At 40.6% G+C, this 17,838-nt stretch overlaps 1 pseudogene; it reads right to left on the reverse strand.

Annotated features, from left to right (window-relative positions):
• Positions 1-595: 595 nt before the first annotated feature.
• Positions 596-7,140, reverse strand: LOC129067949 (nuclear transport factor 2-like; annotated as a pseudogene).
• Positions 7,141-17,838: the final 10,698 nt, after the last annotated feature.

The raw sequence follows: 17,838 nt of genomic DNA on the forward strand, positions 1-17,838 counted from the left end.
AGATTGGTCAATTTGGAAATGAACCAAGAATTTTACATACAAGTACAAATATTATAATGGAGTTGCATAGTATAAACTATTGTTACTGCATAAATATAATAAAATATTTTGATTTTATTAAATATATTTTTAAATTAAATCATTTGAAAAATTTAAGTAAATCCTTATCACCATAAATAAAAGCAATATTTGGATGTCTATATTATTTTTTTTACTCTTAAGAAAATTTTTGTGGTTTAATTGTAATATGAGGAATTGAAATATCTAAATAAATTAATATCTGGGTAGTGAGGCATCTGCTATTTCCTTCACTTCTTTGGTTTACTAGAGCAAATTGTCAGTAGATTAAAAAAAGACAAAACTTGTACTAAAAGGACAAAGTCTTTCCAAGGCATGCGCTGGTACAACTCAGACTTCTCCTGTCAGATGTAACTAGTCTGGTGTCCAAACATCTGCACAATACCCAGGTAGCAGCAGTGCTCCGTGCCCACTCCCGCCTGGGCCTGCTTGTTTGTATATGGTACCTGGAGGAGTGGGACTAGTATCAGGATGAGGAGGGAGAAGGAAACGGTGTGAGTGCCTGGCTGGGAGGAGGTCAGCTGACGTCATGCAGGGGAAGCCTGCAGATATCAACCCAAACATCCTTGATGTTCTTTAATAGGAACATCTGGTGGAACCCCATGATGGGGTCTTCATTGGCCTTAGGCTGGCCTACAAACACACTGATGATGCAACTATCTGGCATGGGCTGCGGGTCCTGCGCCATGATGCCTTGCTGGATTTTCTGGAACAGAAGGCCAGACAACTTCTCCACAGTGGTAGCTTTCCCCTGGATTGCTGTTCTTCCCACGTAAGGTGTGCCGCGCCAATGTAAGCTGCACCGCGATGGGTTCTGTCGTTATCAAATAACTGGTAATAATGTTGACGAAGGCTGGATCCAGTCTGCTCCCGTATTGGCTTGTCTCCCTTGGCAGAGCGTCACTGGTGTCAGCCTGAGGGGCTGGCCCGATGGCGGCAGCGCCGGCAGCCACCGAATGCAGTCTTCTACAGCATTCTTAAGTTCTTTTCTCACACTTTTCAATGCTTAGACATTACAAAAAAGCAGCATTTATTGCTCAATTTTATTTTCAAATTTCCTTCAATCAAGACTATAGGTTGAACTATAATTGTCAGAAGATAGATTATAAAAATTGTATGGGGGATTATTTGTATGTGAATTCTCCCCTTTATGTTCATGCAAATATCTTTGTTTCCTTGTTTCAATTTTTTCATATCTTATTAGAATGTCACTTTATTGCATATTTCTCATGCAGATTTTTTGGACTTCAAAAAATAATTTTTCTCTAAAAAATTTGGAGTGTTAAATCTTTTTCCATGTTTGTCCAATGAAACATTCTACACATTACTTTACATCAGATTGTATTCTGTGAGAAGTATTCACTTGCTGTGAGAAGAATGTGGTTGCCATTTTCTAGGATCATTGTCCAATACGGAGAGTAAAGCGATTTATTAATTTTATGAACACAGTTTTCTTGTTTTAATGGGAAGGCTCTAGTTTAATCTGTTGCTTCTGAGTTGTGAATTAGATATGTTCTTTTCATTGTTGTTGTTTTGAATAGCTATCAAATCTTATTGTGAAGTTGTAAGAGTTTCACTGCTGTGTTCAAATTGTAGAGTTCACAAGAATAATTTTCTTGTTTTGCTCAAAAATTAATACTTCGTTAAGTAAAGACATTCTAATGTCTTTTTCACAAATTCTATTTCAGGTCATGCTTGACGTTAGTCTGTTTACTTTTATTGCTTCCATTATTTAGAAACTTAAGTAGATCATCCCTTTGAATATTTTTCTATTACTTTTTTCTTTTCAACTTTTTTCTGTCCTGAATTTTAGTTAGCTATTTTAAAAAATTAATTTATTTTCCAGTTACAGTTGATATACATTATGTTAGTTTCAGGTGTACAACTTAGTGATGAGACATGTATATAACTTATGAAGTGATCACTCTAATAAGCCTAGTGTTCATCTGATACCATACATACTTATTAAAATATTATTAACTGTATTTCCTATGCTGTACTTTACATCCCTGTGACTATTTTTATAACTGGCAGTTTGTACTTCTTAATCCCTTTCACCTTTTCATGCATTCACCCTACTCTCCTCCCATCTGGCGACTGTCAATTTTTTCTCTGTATCTATCAGTTTGTTTCTGGGGTTTTTTGCTCATTTATTTTAAAAAAATTTACAGCATTTTTTTGAGTGACATTGATTGATACAATTATATCAGTTTCAGGTGTACAATTCTATCATATATCATCTCGATACTGTAATGTGTGTTCACCACCCAAAGTCAAGTTTCCTTCCATCACCATTTATCCCCTTATACCTTCTTCTATCTCTTTCCACACCCTTTCCTTCTGGTAATCATCATATTGTTGTCTGTGTCTATGAGGTTTTTTTTTTGCTTGTTTAATCCCTTCACCTTTTTCCCCTAGCCCCCTAAACCCCATCCCCTTAAGAACTGTCAGTCTGTTTTCTGTATCTATGAGTCTGTTTCTATTTTGTCTGTTTATTTTGTTCATTAGATTCCACATACTTTTTTTTAGATTCCACAGATAAGTGAAATCACATGGTATTTGTCTTTCTCTGTCTGACTCATTTCACTTAGCATAATACCCTCTAGATCCATCCATGTTGTTGCAAATAGTAACATTTCATTCTTTTTTATGACAATATACACAAAGCGTGCACATGCGCACGTGCACCCGCCCCCCCATATCTTCTTTATCTGTTCATTTATAGATGGACACTTAGGTTGATTTCATATCTTGGCTACTGTAAATAATGCTGCAATGTACATAGATGTACATATATCTTTTTTGAATTTGTGTATTGGATTTTTTCAGATGAATATCTGGAAGTGGAATTGCTGGGTCATATGGTAGTTCTATGTTTTTAATTTTTTGAGGAAAGTTCATGTTGTTTTCCATAGTGGCTGCACTAATTTTAGTTATCTATTTTTTATTTCTAGCATAATCTCTATTTCTACACATGTTCAAAGATTTAGCATTAAAATTTTAAATGTAGTCAAATGAAATAAGTGTCCAAATATATAAATTTAAATATAATTCACCAGAATAAACTATAGTTATTAAAAATAAAAAGTATTTCATGTTTGAAAAGTTATTTACTATAAACTATGCTAAATTGTTTACTAAATATAAAAGCAAAATACAAACTATAATTGAACTGTTGAAATTTTAGATAAAAATTATGTTAATAAATCTGAAACATTTAAATATTTTATTGTTTAAAATATTACATTTTATTAAGAACTATTTACAATTCTAACATTTAACATTTATCTAGTTGCATAGATGAAGAATCAGAATTGCATTTTGTGCACCTAGCCCCACATATATGCAAATTTAAGAATAATATGAATGGCTTAATATTGTAAAATGCTCCTCAGTCATCACGAGCAGCTGTTGTGAAATCTGTACTAATTTGTGAGTACCTCCAGAACCATTAATTAGAATATAATTGAAGCAAGAAAATAGACACCCAGCACTACTGGACTAGTCATTTTTTAAATGTAGGAGTGTATTGAATTCATGCTGAGAGAATTTGACAAGTTGATCGATTTGTCTTTCCCTGAATGCTTTGTTACTTAAGTCCTCTCCATCCCTGATGTTGGCAGTGGCAAGGCCTGTAAACCTTCCCCGCCTTCTGAAGGGTGTGAGAGATTCTTTGAGAGTTGCTAGGAGCCTGAATGGTGTTAATCCTGAAAATGAGTGTGTAGATCATGCATTGTGCCGGCTTTCAGTGCCAGATCCTAAGTGACAGAGGTGACCATGTGTTCTTTAATGAATTGTGTATCTGTGTGTGTTTTTGTGTGTTGCAAGGTATGGATAGAGATTCACTTTTTCTGCATATGGACATCTGATTGCTCCAGTTCTATCTGTTGAAAAGACTATCCTTTCTTCATTGATTTACTTTTGCATTTTTGTCAAAAATCAACTCACCACATCTCTAAGTGTTGATTTATGGAGTCTATCTTTACACTGTCCGTATTATTGGTATTTTTTACACCTTCATTATTGTAGCTTAATGATGCCTTGAAGCTGGGTCACATATGCCCTCCAACTTTGTTCCTAATTTTCAAGGTTGTTTGTGTTACCACTTGAGTTTTACATTCAACTAAATTTCTACAAGAAAGTAAGCTTGGATTTTAATTGGAATTGTTTTGAATCTGCAGATCAATTTTGGAGAATTGACATCTAACTAATGTTGAATCTTCCAGTTTATGAATATGTTATATATCTTTAGATGTTCTTTAATATTTTTCATTATCATGAAATTAGCATGTCAGCCATTATTTAATTTATGAACATCTTTTGTCAAATATTTTCCTGTTTCATATTTTTGATGAATTAAATATTTAAAAATATTCTAATTGTTGATTTAACTAGTATATAAAAGTACAACTGACTTTTCTGGGATGTTGAACTTCTATCCTACAATATTGCTAAATTTATCTATTAGGACTAGTAGCTTTCTGTGGACTCCTAGGATTTTCTACTGAAATAATTATGTCACCTGTAAACAAAGAAAGTTTTACTTCCCCCTTTGCAATCTGGATGACTATCACTTATTTTTTGTTGTTGCCTTATTACAATGCCTAAAACCTCTAGTACAATGCTGATTAGAAGTGGTGAGAGCAGTAAACTTTGCATTATTTATAATCTTAGGGGGAAAATTATTCAATCTTTTTCCATTAAGTAAGTTGTTAGCTGTGGGTTTTTGCAGATGCCCTTTATCAGTTTAAGAAAGTTCTCTTCTACTACTAGTGTGCTGAGAGTTTTAAAGTCAGGAATGTATTTTTAATTTTATCCAGTGCTTTTTCTGTGTCTATTGATGTGATTATATGGGGTTTATTTTTGATGTGTTAAAGTAATGAATTATGTTGATTGAATTTCAAATGTTAAGCCAACCTTGCATTCTTGAGATAAATACGACTTAGTCATTATGTATTATTCTTTATATGTACCATTGGATTCAATTTGCTGAGAATTTTTGGAAGAATTTTTGCACCTGTATTTATGAGGGATACTGACCTATGATTTTGTTTATTTGAGTGCCTATCTGGTTTATGTATGAGGATAATGCTCGATTAAAACAGTGAATTGGGAAGTATTCCCTTCTCTTCAATTTTTAGGAAGATTTTATGTAGAATTGATATTTATCCTTTAAATGTTTGGTAGAATTAATCAAGGAAGCCATTAGGGCCTGGAGGTTTCTTTAGAAGATATAAAGCTATTTTGGTTGTTTATTTCTTCTTGAATCAGCTCTAGGTATTTTATGTCTTTTAAGGAGTATGTCCATTGCATGTAAGTTTTGAACTTAATCGCATAAACTTGTCCATAATATTTGCTTACTATCCTCTGAGTATGTGTAGTGTCTGTAATGATGTCACCTCTCATTCTTGATATTGGCAATCTGTGTCTTCACTCCTTTATTCCTGATTTATTTGGCTAAGAGTTTACTAATTCTATTGATCTCTAAGAACCAGCTTTTGGTTTCATTGGTTTTCTCTTTTGTTTTTGTTTTTCTTATTTTCTGCTCTTATCTTTCTTATTTTTTGTTCTATTTACTTGGGTTTAATTTTTTCTTCCTTTTTCTAATTTTTAAGCTGAGATCACTGAGTTCAGACATTTCCTCTTTTCTAATAATAGGCTTTTAGTACTATGATATAAAAAACTTACAACAGTTGCATTTCCTTCCTCCCGACCTCTGTTCTATTGTCAGACATTTTAGTTCTACATAAGTTATAGGCCTCAGAACACATTGCTATTATTTTTCTTTAAATATTTAATTCTGTTTTAGAGACTCTAAACATGAAATAAACTTTTAAATATTCACCCACATATTAATCTTTTCTTTATTTCTTTATGTGTTTGTTATTTTTCCTTTTCTCTAAAAGACTTTGCTTACCTTTTTTTTTGTTTTGGAATGAAGATCTGCTGATGATGAGTTTTTGCAGCTTTTGTAAACTGAGAAAGTCTTTACTTTAATTTGTTTTTGAAATTTTTTCATTTCATTGGTTTACAGCTGGTATTGTTTCTAGTGAAAATTCTGATGTAATTCCTATATTTATTACTCTTTATATCGTGTATCTTTTTTTTTCTGCCTGATTTTAAAATTTTCTCTATCTTACTAATTTTATGTCATTATTTGCAATATTCTTTGGTGGAGTGTTCTTCATTTTTCTTCTGCTTAGGGTTTGTTGAACTTTGTGTATCTTTGGATTTATAGTTTGCATCGTTTTGGGAAAGTTTTGGCCATTCTTTCTGCAAATAGTATTTCTGCCCCCCACCTCCAGTGCATGGGTTTTATCCACTCGGTTCACTGATGCTCTGGTGTTTCGTTTTGTTTTGCTTTTCTTTCATTTTGGGTGATTTCTATTGCTATGTGAAGCTCACAAATCTTTGACAATGTCTAATTTACTGTTAATCCTGCCTAGTGTTTATTTTATTTCCGACACCAATATTTTTATTTTTAGAGTTTGATTTGGGTCTTTTTTCCCCCATTTTCCATGTCTCTACTTAACATAGTTAATCTTTCCTCTACCTTCCTGAACATATGGAATATAGTTATACTAATCATTTTAATATTAATTTTATCTACTAATTTTATTATTTGTGTGACTTTCATATCTACTGATTGGTTATCCACCCCACCCTGATATGAGTTATATTTTCCTGTTACTTTAGAAGCCAGACATTATCAGTTTTACCTTTTTGGTTGCTGGATATTCTTGTATTCCTATAAATATCCTTAAATTTTGATCTGGGATGCAATTAAGTTATTTAGAAATAGTTTGATATTATTGACGCTTGCTATCAGTTAGGAGGGGGACAGCATAAACTTTTGTTTAGGTTCATCTACCTGATCTGTCCTGAGTTAAGAGGTTTTCTATTATGGCTGATGGGAATACAAATTGCTCCCAGCCCTATGTGAACACGAGTGATTTTATGCCCCTCCTTTTGATTCCTTCCCAGCTGAACACTCACAGGGAGCCTTCTGAAGACCTGTGGGTCTTCCTCCTGCCATCCTTTGAGCAGCTCCCTCTTCTCCATTTCTCTGCCCTGAGAACTCAAGTTCCCTTGCACTCACTAGACTGCCAACTCCGTCCCCTTAACTCAGACTGCCAGACTCTGCCTGGCTTCCCCACCCCACCCCACCGCACCCTGTGGCCTGTAAGTGCTCCCCAGCAGTCAGCTGGGGCAATAGTGGTGCTCATTTTGTTCCTTATCCCTCAGAGATCCCTGTCCTGCATTGCCCAATAGCTAAAGTCTGCAAACTGTTGTTTCTTTTATCCCCCCAGGTTTTTGCTATTGTTGAAGCTGGAAGGGTAAATCTAGTCCATATTACTTTATCTTTGTCAGAATAAGAAGCTCGACTTTCTTATAAACTCAGTGGACATTACCTCTCTACTTGCTACAATGAATTGTCCTAAGCTTAGCAAAATACTCTAAAAAGTATACTGCAATTCAAGCTAAAGCCTGTTTTAAAATTATCATTGCTCCTAAAACTATAGGGACAATAAATTCATTTCGGACTTAATATGCCATTAGATTTATTATGTGTTGGCTGATTGTCTACTGTGCAGTAGGTCCTGTTCTAGATACTACGAATACAGCAGTGAGCAAATCATGTGAGATTTCAGCCTTTTCCATCTCATGGCACAAATCACGGTCAGCTGCTCCAAATTATGCAGAATTCAGACCATTCTCCAGTTGGCCCCTCTTTACTTGCTAGTAAATATGACATCGTCTTGAGAAAAGGTCTTGCCCCCCCAAGCCATTTAAGAGCTGTTTAAAGCCCTGGCTGCATGGCTCGGTTGGTTGGAGCATTGCCCTGTGCACCAAAAGGTTATGGGTTCAGTCCCCTGCCAGAGCACATATCTAGGTTGCAGATTTGATCCCCAGTCGGGGCACATACAGGAGGCAACCAATCGATGTTTCTTTCTCTCTCTCCCCTTCTCCCCCTTTTCTCTCTCACTAAAATCAATAAACACATCCTCAGGTGAGTGCTGAAAAAAAGAAAAGGCTCATCAGAATGTTGGGATCCAATCTCTCCTTGCCTTTATCATCTCCATAGGCAATTCTATCTGGTGCCACTTTGTCCCTTTTAGAGAAGGCAACTCTGGACCTGCTCAGCTCACCCAAGAGATCTGACTGAGTACTGCTTCTGAAACGAATGTCAGCTTCTGCGCAATGAATTTTAAGTTGGGGCTTCTTGGTCCAGCATTTTACAAGAAGGGCAGGTGGGCTCCAGGCACAGCTTTGCCACTTTAGAATGCATTGTCACACTTTGGGGGAAGGTCAGGCCAAGAGTAGTAAAAATGGGGGCATTTTATTCTGGACTGGAATCAGATGGAGTATTGGGCAGAGCTGCTGGCCGTGAATGAAGAGAGAGACCATCTGGATTATTTAACTGGCAACTTTTAAAGCTGTGGGTTGTGTGCTGTATTATCTTTCATTTAGCTTGGTATACCTGATTCAGACCACAAGCTTCTTACAATCAACATTCGGTTAAAGAGAATTTCAGGAAAGGGTACCTTGCATGTTGTCTGCCATATACATGACAATAGGTCATTCATTCTTGTCTGTTTATATGGCTGTTTAAAAATCCTAAATATGGGCACATGTGAATAATTAAATATTATTTGTTTAATTATAAATTATAGATAAATTTATAGTTATAAATCAATGGAAATAAAAATACTAAAGATAGTACAACTATTTTGGATGCTATTGTCAACATAATGTGGTGATGTGTTGGTCTCATGATTTGTTTTATGAAAAGTCAAAATAACTTTGGGCTCATAAAGTCACTCTAAATTTGTAACTTTTATTTGAACATCATAGTTTTAATGGTTGTATAAAACTTACTATAGCTTTTGGCCAAAACCACAAGTCTTTCCCTGTCCAAGTGGATATTTTAGCCCCAAATTTAAAGGAAATATCAATATTTGGCTGGGAAGTAGAGTTGGTCTATTTGTTATTTGCACAGTGAACATATCTCTTTTATTTGTATGTTTTAAATCAGGAGTATGAGAATGCTTGGCTTTATTCCTTCTTCCCCACTTTGGGCTGTCCATTTTTCTGCCGGGCAGAAATAAGGACTTGGGGAAATTAGCTGCCCAAACGTGTAATTTCTTGGTCTGCCAGGGACAAAGCAGATGCTCCTGGGAGACTCATGGGTTGCCCAGGGTGTTTGGAAGGGAACAGGAAAGAGCCCACCCTGGAAAGAGCCCACCCTGACTAGACATTGCAATAGCATTATTTTCTAGTGTCTTATGGGCTCCAGCAACCTGGGCAAGTCGATATCTTTCCAGTTCTCTGCCACATGTAGGGCTCACAGTTACTGCTGAAGCTTGGAGATGAGGGGAACAGGAGCGCAGGCAGTGCTGTGTAGCCTATGGGGCCCAGAGTGGGGGCTGGGGCGTGAGCACTGGGGGGTCTCCAGAAGCAGATGTTGGGTAAGGCTCATGGCATTTTAATGTTAGCCTCTTCCAGTCCTTGTCTGGAGTCCATGTTAAGTGAGGACCGAGGGGACATTGAAAGCCCTGGACTGTGTCCCTAGCTGGTCATGGGACAGATAGTTTCTTCATCTGTAACTGAGAGAGTTGGACTAATGAATGATCTGTAAGGTCCCTTTGAGGACGTACATTGTATGTTTCATGGTCCCTACTTCTCTGTGTACAGTCTCACTCTTTCCTGTCACCACTTTGGGGCCAAACATTGGCACTGTATGTAACTGGAAACAGAGTGGAGGAGGGGTGCTAATCGAGGGTGGGGGCAGTGCTGCCTCCTCCCTCTTTGGCTCTCACTTTTCCTCTTTTCTTATCCTTAACCTCTCCCCAGGGTGAAAGTGCTGCGGAAATCTCAGAACTTGGAACACCCCCCAGTAATTTATGAAGCTCATTATGTGAATTTTGAACCAGGCAAGGCTCTTCTTGGCTGACAACGCTTAGGTACATGTTGAGAGAAACCAGGTGAATTTGGCTGGGTTTGGAGAGGAGTAGTGTGTGTGTGTGTGTGTGTGTGTGTGTGTGTGTGTGTGTGTGTGTCTGTGTGAGAGAGAGAGAGAGAGCGAGAGAGAGCAAGCATGCGCACATGAGAGCGAGCGCTCACTTGAGCCAATGACACACCCGAATGGGACCTGGGCCAGTGGCTGTTGAGGCTGAGGTGAACACCTTGAGAAGCATTTGTCAACAGAAACTCAGCCCTGCCTGCATGTGGACTGGGAGACAAAATTGGACCCCACAACCGCCCGGAGTGGGTTGGCATACCTCCACTTAGAGTACTTCGTTTTGTCTCCAAAAGCTGAGCCTCATCCTTGCAGCCCTCCCCTGCCAGTGCCTCTGAGGGAGGAGGCCAATGCCAGGCTTGCCTCACCAGCTCAGGGAGGTTATGTAACTGGCCCCAGGCCCTGGGAGAGGGCCAGCCCTGTCTGTGTGCTCTCTGGGGACTGTGGGGAGGACCCCTAGGGCAAGAGGCCCAGTCCTAGGGCTGGATTCCCCCCAGCAGGCTGGAGAGAAGGGAAAGGGGGGTGCCTTCTGCATCTTCCTGGGCACCTTCCTGGCTGCTGGACCTCTTCCCTAGGACCAGCAGCACCTCAGAGCCCCTCTCTCTGCATTCAGCCCTTGCCCTTCTCCCTCCCCCCTCTCCTGCGCTCCCTGACAATCTCATCCTCCCGTGACTCTAACTCCACCTCGCTTCTGCTAAGCAGTAGACATGTAACCACTGTCTCAAGATCACCATGGAGCAGAGGGGTTAATAATGCAGGCTCTAAAAACCACACCATGGCTCTGATACAAGTGTTCAATCATTCTATGCCTTGATTTTCTCAGCTGTAGATGTGGATAATAACAGCAACCCTCCTCAGAGGCAATGTGAGATTTAAATGAAATGATTTATATAAAGCTCCCACATCAGTACCCAGAACCTATTATTTTGTTATTTCTCTTCTTTACCCTCCCTCCCCTCCAAACCCACCCCTGCCCAGTCTTCCTTGTCCTGACTCTTGGCTTCATGATGACCCAAGTCATCCAGAACCCTGCCTGTTCCTTATCCTGCATCCAGTCACCTCTGGGCCCCAGGAACTCACCTCCTCTCCGCTCCTGCTGCCACGTGTTACTTAGGGCCTCTTTACTCGTCTTCCCTATCGTAGTTGGCTACCTACTGGGCTCCTCACCTTCCTCTCACTTCTTCCAGCCAAGCTGCCTTATGATCCGCTCACCAAATCTGATCCTTACGACAAGGCCTTCAGTCGCTCTCAGCCAGCTACAGGATCAAGCCCACGCTCTGTGGGACACACAGCCTGGCAGCATCAGACCTCTGCCTCCCCTTCTGGCCTCATTTCAGCACATGCTGCCATGCAGCGACCATGCCAAGACACAGCACATGCTTTGGCCTCCCTGCCTCTCTTCCTGCCCTTCCTGCCTCCTGGACCACCTTTCTGAGGCCCTTCCTCATCTGTTAAATGCCTGCTTCTCCTTCAAGCCAATAATATTAATACATGCAGAATCTGATAGCCACCACTGTTCTAAATGTGCTGTATGGGTATTAATTCATTTATTCTTTTCAACAACCTTATGAAATAAGTGCCATGTACAGAATGAGGAAACTGAGCTGCAGAGAGGTTAATAAGTTGGCCAAGCTTGTAGAACTAATAACTGGGAAAGCCTGGGTGCAAACCCACGCAGGCAACTCTAGGACTTGTGCCCAACCACTGCAGCCCACTCCAGGGCCCTCATGGGCACTGCCCTCAGTGAAGCCCCCCGCCCCAACCCCCAGGCCTTCTAGGCCCTTTGTTCCTTCTCCTCCCATGCTGGTGACTACTGTTCCTTTATCGCAGTGTCTGTCTTATTGCTTTCTCCTGTGAGCCTCTGGAGGTCAAAGACCGTGTTCTCTTCATTCCCACATTCCCACTGCCCTCAGTGCTTGGCACTTGGTGGGTGCCGACTACATATTTATTAAAAACAAAAAACCAAGTGAGTGACTTGCTTCTTACAAGAAGCCCCGCCCAGCCCCTGCTCTTCCTCAGTTTGAAGCATTCCTGTCCCTTGCCTGCGACTGCGTCTATCATGTGGTCAGTGCTGGGCTGGGTCTGGTGATGGCAGAGGAGCCACAAGGAGCCAGCCGACTTGGGAAGAGCTCTGGTTTTCCGGTCTCTTTGGTTTCAGAAAAGGAGGCGTGGTGGTCAGGTCTTGCCCAGCCGGCGGGAGTGAAGAAGAGCGTGGGGCTGAGGGCAGGAAACAGAGCAGCAGTGGATCCTGTTGGGACATCCCTCTGCCATCCCAGCTGCCTTCTTTCCAGTGACACAAAGAGTAACAAGGAATCCGAATGCAGAATAAAGGAAATGTCTTTCTCGCAAAGTACTTTCTGAAGCCGAAACTGTGAGTCAGGGGTCAGCCAGGGCACTTCGGGGCCAATGCAGAGCTCCCAGAGCTTCCTGAGGTCTGACCGCCTGTGCCTCAGGGCTGCCGATGGGGGCGGCAGTGGGGCAGCAGGGGCCGACCGCTGAATGAGCTCCTGTGTGCGCTGGGCGTGCCTCCCCCTCAGTCCCCACTGAGACCCAAGAACTCAGGATTGCGCCCTTTGTGCAGAGGGGAAACTGAGTCAGGAATCAGTTTGCGCACCCCAAGTGTCCATCCCCCAGATGTCTGGTTGCTCTAACATGAATCACTCAAGCTTTTGGACACAATTCTTCCCTTCAGTTTGTCCTATCAAGTGTCCCAGAAGGAACTGAGGTCTGTGAGCTTTGGTGTGGGCTCTTTCTCCAAGAAGCCTTCCCTCTTTAAACATGTTTTGTTTCCCAGATGCTTCCTGCAACCTCTACTGCACACTTCCTATGGAAGCTGAAGCTCAGAGAGGGCTTGGAACATACTGCTGGCTATGTAATATGGTAGTTTGGTATGTGGGTGTGTCAAAATGGCCCCGTCCAAATGTAAAATCATTGGTTATTTTTTAAGTTACCAAGTATGATGTCCCTCTCTCAACTGTCTCATTCACACCTCATCTTCCCCTCTCTCGATCCCTGACTCCCTCACCATCCCTCAGCCCCTGCTTGATCCTCAGATCCCAAGTGATAGGTGGGGGCCAGGGAGAGAAGAAAGCACTTACACATTACTTTTCAGTTTTCAAAGGCAAAACATTTAGTGTGTGTGCGGGTTGCTGTGCTGGTTTTAGTTGGCATTAAAATATCCCCAACATGAAGCCTCTTCCAGAGGGCTGAAGCTTGGGGACGTCCCCTGGAAGCGCCCCTGCAGAGGGCGGGGCTTCCTGGTTGCAGCCTCAGATCCTCAGATCTGGCCAGGGCACAGGTTAGTTGGGACATCAGCATTCTCAGCCCCTGGGCCCTGCTAGCTCCCTTCCTGGCAATGCGAGGTGCGCCAAGGCTCCGGTAGGACACAGGGCCGGGCTCAGGGCACACAGGGCAGGCCACCCCTGGGGCCTAGTGGGGCCCTGAAAGCGTTGAGTCAGTCCTGGCGTGGCCATGGGGCCAGGACAGAAAGCTTTCAGCTGAGCACGTGTGGGCTGCAGAGCCGGGCCAAGTGAGCTCCAGCTTTGCCACTTACTACCTGGGTGACCTTGGATCAACTCTTTTTTATTTTTCTCCTTTTAATTGAATTTATTGACGTGACACTGGCTAATAAAATTATACAGGTTTCAGGTGCACAATTCCACAACAATCTCTCACTGTATTGTGTGTTCACCACCCCAAGTCAAGTCTCCATCCATCACCCTTTATCCCCCTGTACCCTCCTTCGCCTCCCCCAGCCTCCTTCCCCCCAGCTCCCTCCCTCTGCAATTGCCACGCCATTGTCCCTGTCCCTGAGGCCCTTTTCTTTTTTACTCAGCCCCTTCCCCCAGCCTCCACCCTGTCCCCCCCTACCCCCAAAAGCTATCAGCCTGCTCTGAGGCTCATGTCTTCATCCATAAAAGGAGGATAATTATACAATACCTTTCCTTTAAGTTTTCTGTGAGGGTAAAATACCAATACATGGTTCTTGTAATTCTCATAATTCTACTTCTCAGAATTCTTTTGGCCTATGCGCTCTCTACACTTACCCTCATTCCTGACATTTCTTTATCCTCCCTCACCCCGCCCTATTAGGAACATAGCAGGGTCATAGGAGGCTCTCTCATTTCCAAAAAGACTTTCTCTAGAACAGTGGCTGCCTGGAGATGGAGATGGAAGGAAGGAGGAAGTTTTGGGGGTGCTGGAAACATTCGCTATTTGGAAGATGGCTTTGTAAATGTATGCCCAAACCGGTCAACTTGTGTACTTTAAATATGTGCAATTTATTGTACTTAATTATACCACAATTAATTTGGGGAGTAAATTGAAAAGATAATTTCAAATGAGCACAAAGACCGAAACTATGCTTTAACGCTACATTCACATGTCATTAAACTACAACAAAACATTGGAAAAAAGCTTTGTCAGCGGTCCCATCACCGTCACAGTTTCCCTGTGAGCTGGGCCAGTACGCGCTGTAACTCATCAGCTCTGCTGGGATCACGTGTTTGGTTGTATTCCTTATGCTGGGCCCAGAGCCTAGTGCCTGCTATGCAGACAGAAAGACCGAGGGCTGGCTGGAGGCACTGACTGCCTGGATGCATGAGTGGGTGTGCAGACTGAGATTCAGTTAAAGGAGCGACTGGACATTCAACCAGCGCTTCCATATCAAGCCTCCTTTGAAGCAGGAGAATGTTGTCAGTGGCTTCGTCCAGTTTCCCCCACCTTCAGTCTGCCCAGGGTGCCATGAAGGACCCGTGGTGACAGCCCCCTCTGCCTGCCCTGTCACCTGCACTCTCCCCCAGAAGACCTGCTTTTCCTGTGCACGTTTCCTGGGGCTTTTGTTGCTCTCTGACAGCTTCATCTGCACACGGGGGAAGGTGATGGTGTCTCCCAGATAATGTATTTTTCCATCCCGAAGGAACGTGGGCCATGGGTGCCTCAGTCTCCTCGTGGTGCCCAGTAGAGGTTAGGCTGGATGGCCTCTGGGGCCCTGCCCTTCTCTGGCAGCCTAGGGTGCTTCCACTGCTGGACGCCATCATGAGGCAAAGACCACATTTCTGTCGGGATTAATGAGTTGACACTCTGACATGGTGCAAGTGGAAAAGGCGCGACTGCGCGATTCCCCTCCCAGCCCGTGGCTCTTCTCCTGGTGCCCAGCCACTGGGGCGGCCACCGCTGCTCGTTCCCGGTGTGTCCTTCCAGGGACATTCCAGGGTAAGTGAACCTAGAATGAGGCTTGAGGATGTGGGCCAGGTTGCGTCAGCATTTGTTTGTTTGTTTTCAACACTGGTATGGTATTATTTAGCTGCCCCATAATCTATTCAAACCATCTCTCTGCTCCTGACATTTAAGTGTAAACATTTGCTGCAACGAATATCCTTGTGCGTGTATTTTTGTGCACAGGTAGAAGTATAACTGTAAAAAGCCAGTAAATTCAAAAGACATAGATGACATTTCTGTTTGTATAAACATGACCAAATTGCCTTTCAAATATATTTACAACTTATCCTTCTACTCACAACATAGAATGCCTGTTTACCCACAAGCACTAATAATATTTGTGAAAGCTTTTTTCCATTTGCTAAAATTTTATTGAGGTACAAAATTCATGCAGTAAAGCACATAAATCTTAAGTATATAGTTAGATGAATTCCCCCAAAGTAAAACATACCTCTATAACTACCTTCTAGGTCAGAAAGAGAACATTTTACAGTAACCTAGAAGTCCCCTTGCCCCTGCCCTGTGCCTTTTCCTCACTAGTCACCATTCTGTCCAAAGGTGATCAGTATCTGACTTTTAATACCATAGGCTAGTTCTGCCTGTTCTAAACTTGTTCATGGAATGACATAGTTTGTAATCCATTGTTCTGCTTTCTAACTCTCAGCATTTATGATATTCATTCATGTTTTTACATGTGGCAATAGTTCATTCCTTTTCATTGCTGCAGTGTATTCTATTTCTACTGGGGATAGAATTTGGGTTATTTTTAGTCTGGGCCATTGGAAATCATGCTGCTGTGTGTGTTCTTACACCTGTCTTCCAGGACAAATGCATTAATTTTTCTTGGGTATTTCTATGAGTAGAATACCTGGGTAAAAGAGTAGGCTTATGTTCCATTTCCCTAAGTGGTTGTACCTATTTACACTTCCCCCAGTACCATGTGGGAACTCCTGCTCCTTCATGCTCTCTCTCCAGGACTTGGGGTTGACAGTTTTCAACTTGAGCCATTTGGTGGATGAGTAAGTGATTGCTCATTGTGGTTTTAACCTTCATCTTCCTGATGATTACTGAGTTTGAGTTCCATTTTATATTTTTATTGGACATAAAAACTTTGATGGTGTCTATGCAAGTCTTTTATTTATTTTTCTATTGGAATCTTAATTGATTTGAGGAGTTATCCTGGACATGGTTTCTTTTTGGTCAGGTATAAATATTGCTAATATTGTCTCCCATGCTATGGATTGCTTTTTCATGTTTAAAAAGTCTAGACATCTTGCCCACTTTGAGGTCAGAAAGATATTTTCCTATGTTATCTTCTAGAAACTTTATTTATTGCTCACATTTAGATTTCAATTCCATCTGGAAATTTTATATTTTGTATGAAGTAGGAGCCAAGAGTAATTTTTTTCCAGATCCTATTGACTTCATACATTTATTGAAAGAACACTCATTGCTCTGCTGTGTTACCTCTGGCATAGAGTGAGTGTCCATAGATGACTGGGTCAATTTCTGGACTGTGTTTTTTTGTTTTATTGTTCTATTTTGTCATTTGTCTGTCCTCACGAAATGCCACACTATCATAATTTTTGTGATTTAAAAAATAAGTTTTAATATCAAGTAATATAAATCCTACAACTTTATTCTTCTTCAGTGTTGTTTTGAATATTCTTGGCTCTTAGAATTTCCACATAAATTTCAGAATATGTTTTTCAGACTATAAACACGCTTATACACACAAGCTAAACTTTAGTATTCTGATTGGGGTTGCATTTAATATATAGCTAAATGTGAGAAGAATTGACATCTTAGATGTGTTGACTTTTCCAATCCATGAATATGGAATAGCCCTTCATTTGTCTTGGTATTTTTTCTCAATATTTTTTGATGTTTTATATTTAGCCCTCTTAAACATCTTTTAGACCTATTTTTAGATATTTTATTTTTTATTGAAATCAGTACATATTATCATTTTAAAATGTGAATTTTCAGTTATTTGTTGTTGGTATATAAAAATACAGTTGATTTTTATATCTTATCTTTGAATTCAGCCATCTTGCTTAACTCACTAATAATCCTCAAAAGTTTATCTGAAGATCCTTTTGCATTTTCCTATTGACTCAGTATATTATTTGCAGTTTACACAGTCATATAGATTATACATAGTTAGTTTTCTTCTCTGTAATCATCATGCCATTTATTTTTCTTGTTTTATTTTACTGGCTAGGACCTATGGTATAGTGTTGAACAGAAGTGATAATAGTTGGCATCTTTGTGTTGTTTCTCTCACGGGGAAACTTGTATTACTGTAAGTGTTAATTTTACCATTAAATATAATGTTTGTTGCAAGTTTTTAATAAATGCCCTTTATCAGACTGAAGAAGTTACTCTCTATTACTAGTGTGCTAAGAGTAGTTTTTTAAATAATGCATTTCAAATTTTATCAAACATCTTTTCTATACTTACCGATTTTTTTCTTTATTCTGTTAATATGATAAATTACATTGATCAACTGTTCAGTG

This window comes from Pteronotus mesoamericanus, unplaced genomic scaffold (genome assembly GCF_021234165.1).
Source record: "Pteronotus mesoamericanus isolate MK-2021 breed Mesoamerican mustached bat unplaced genomic scaffold, CSHL_Meso_final contig_101, whole genome shotgun sequence".
NCBI lineage: Eukaryota > Metazoa > Chordata > Mammalia > Chiroptera > Mormoopidae > Pteronotus > Pteronotus mesoamericanus.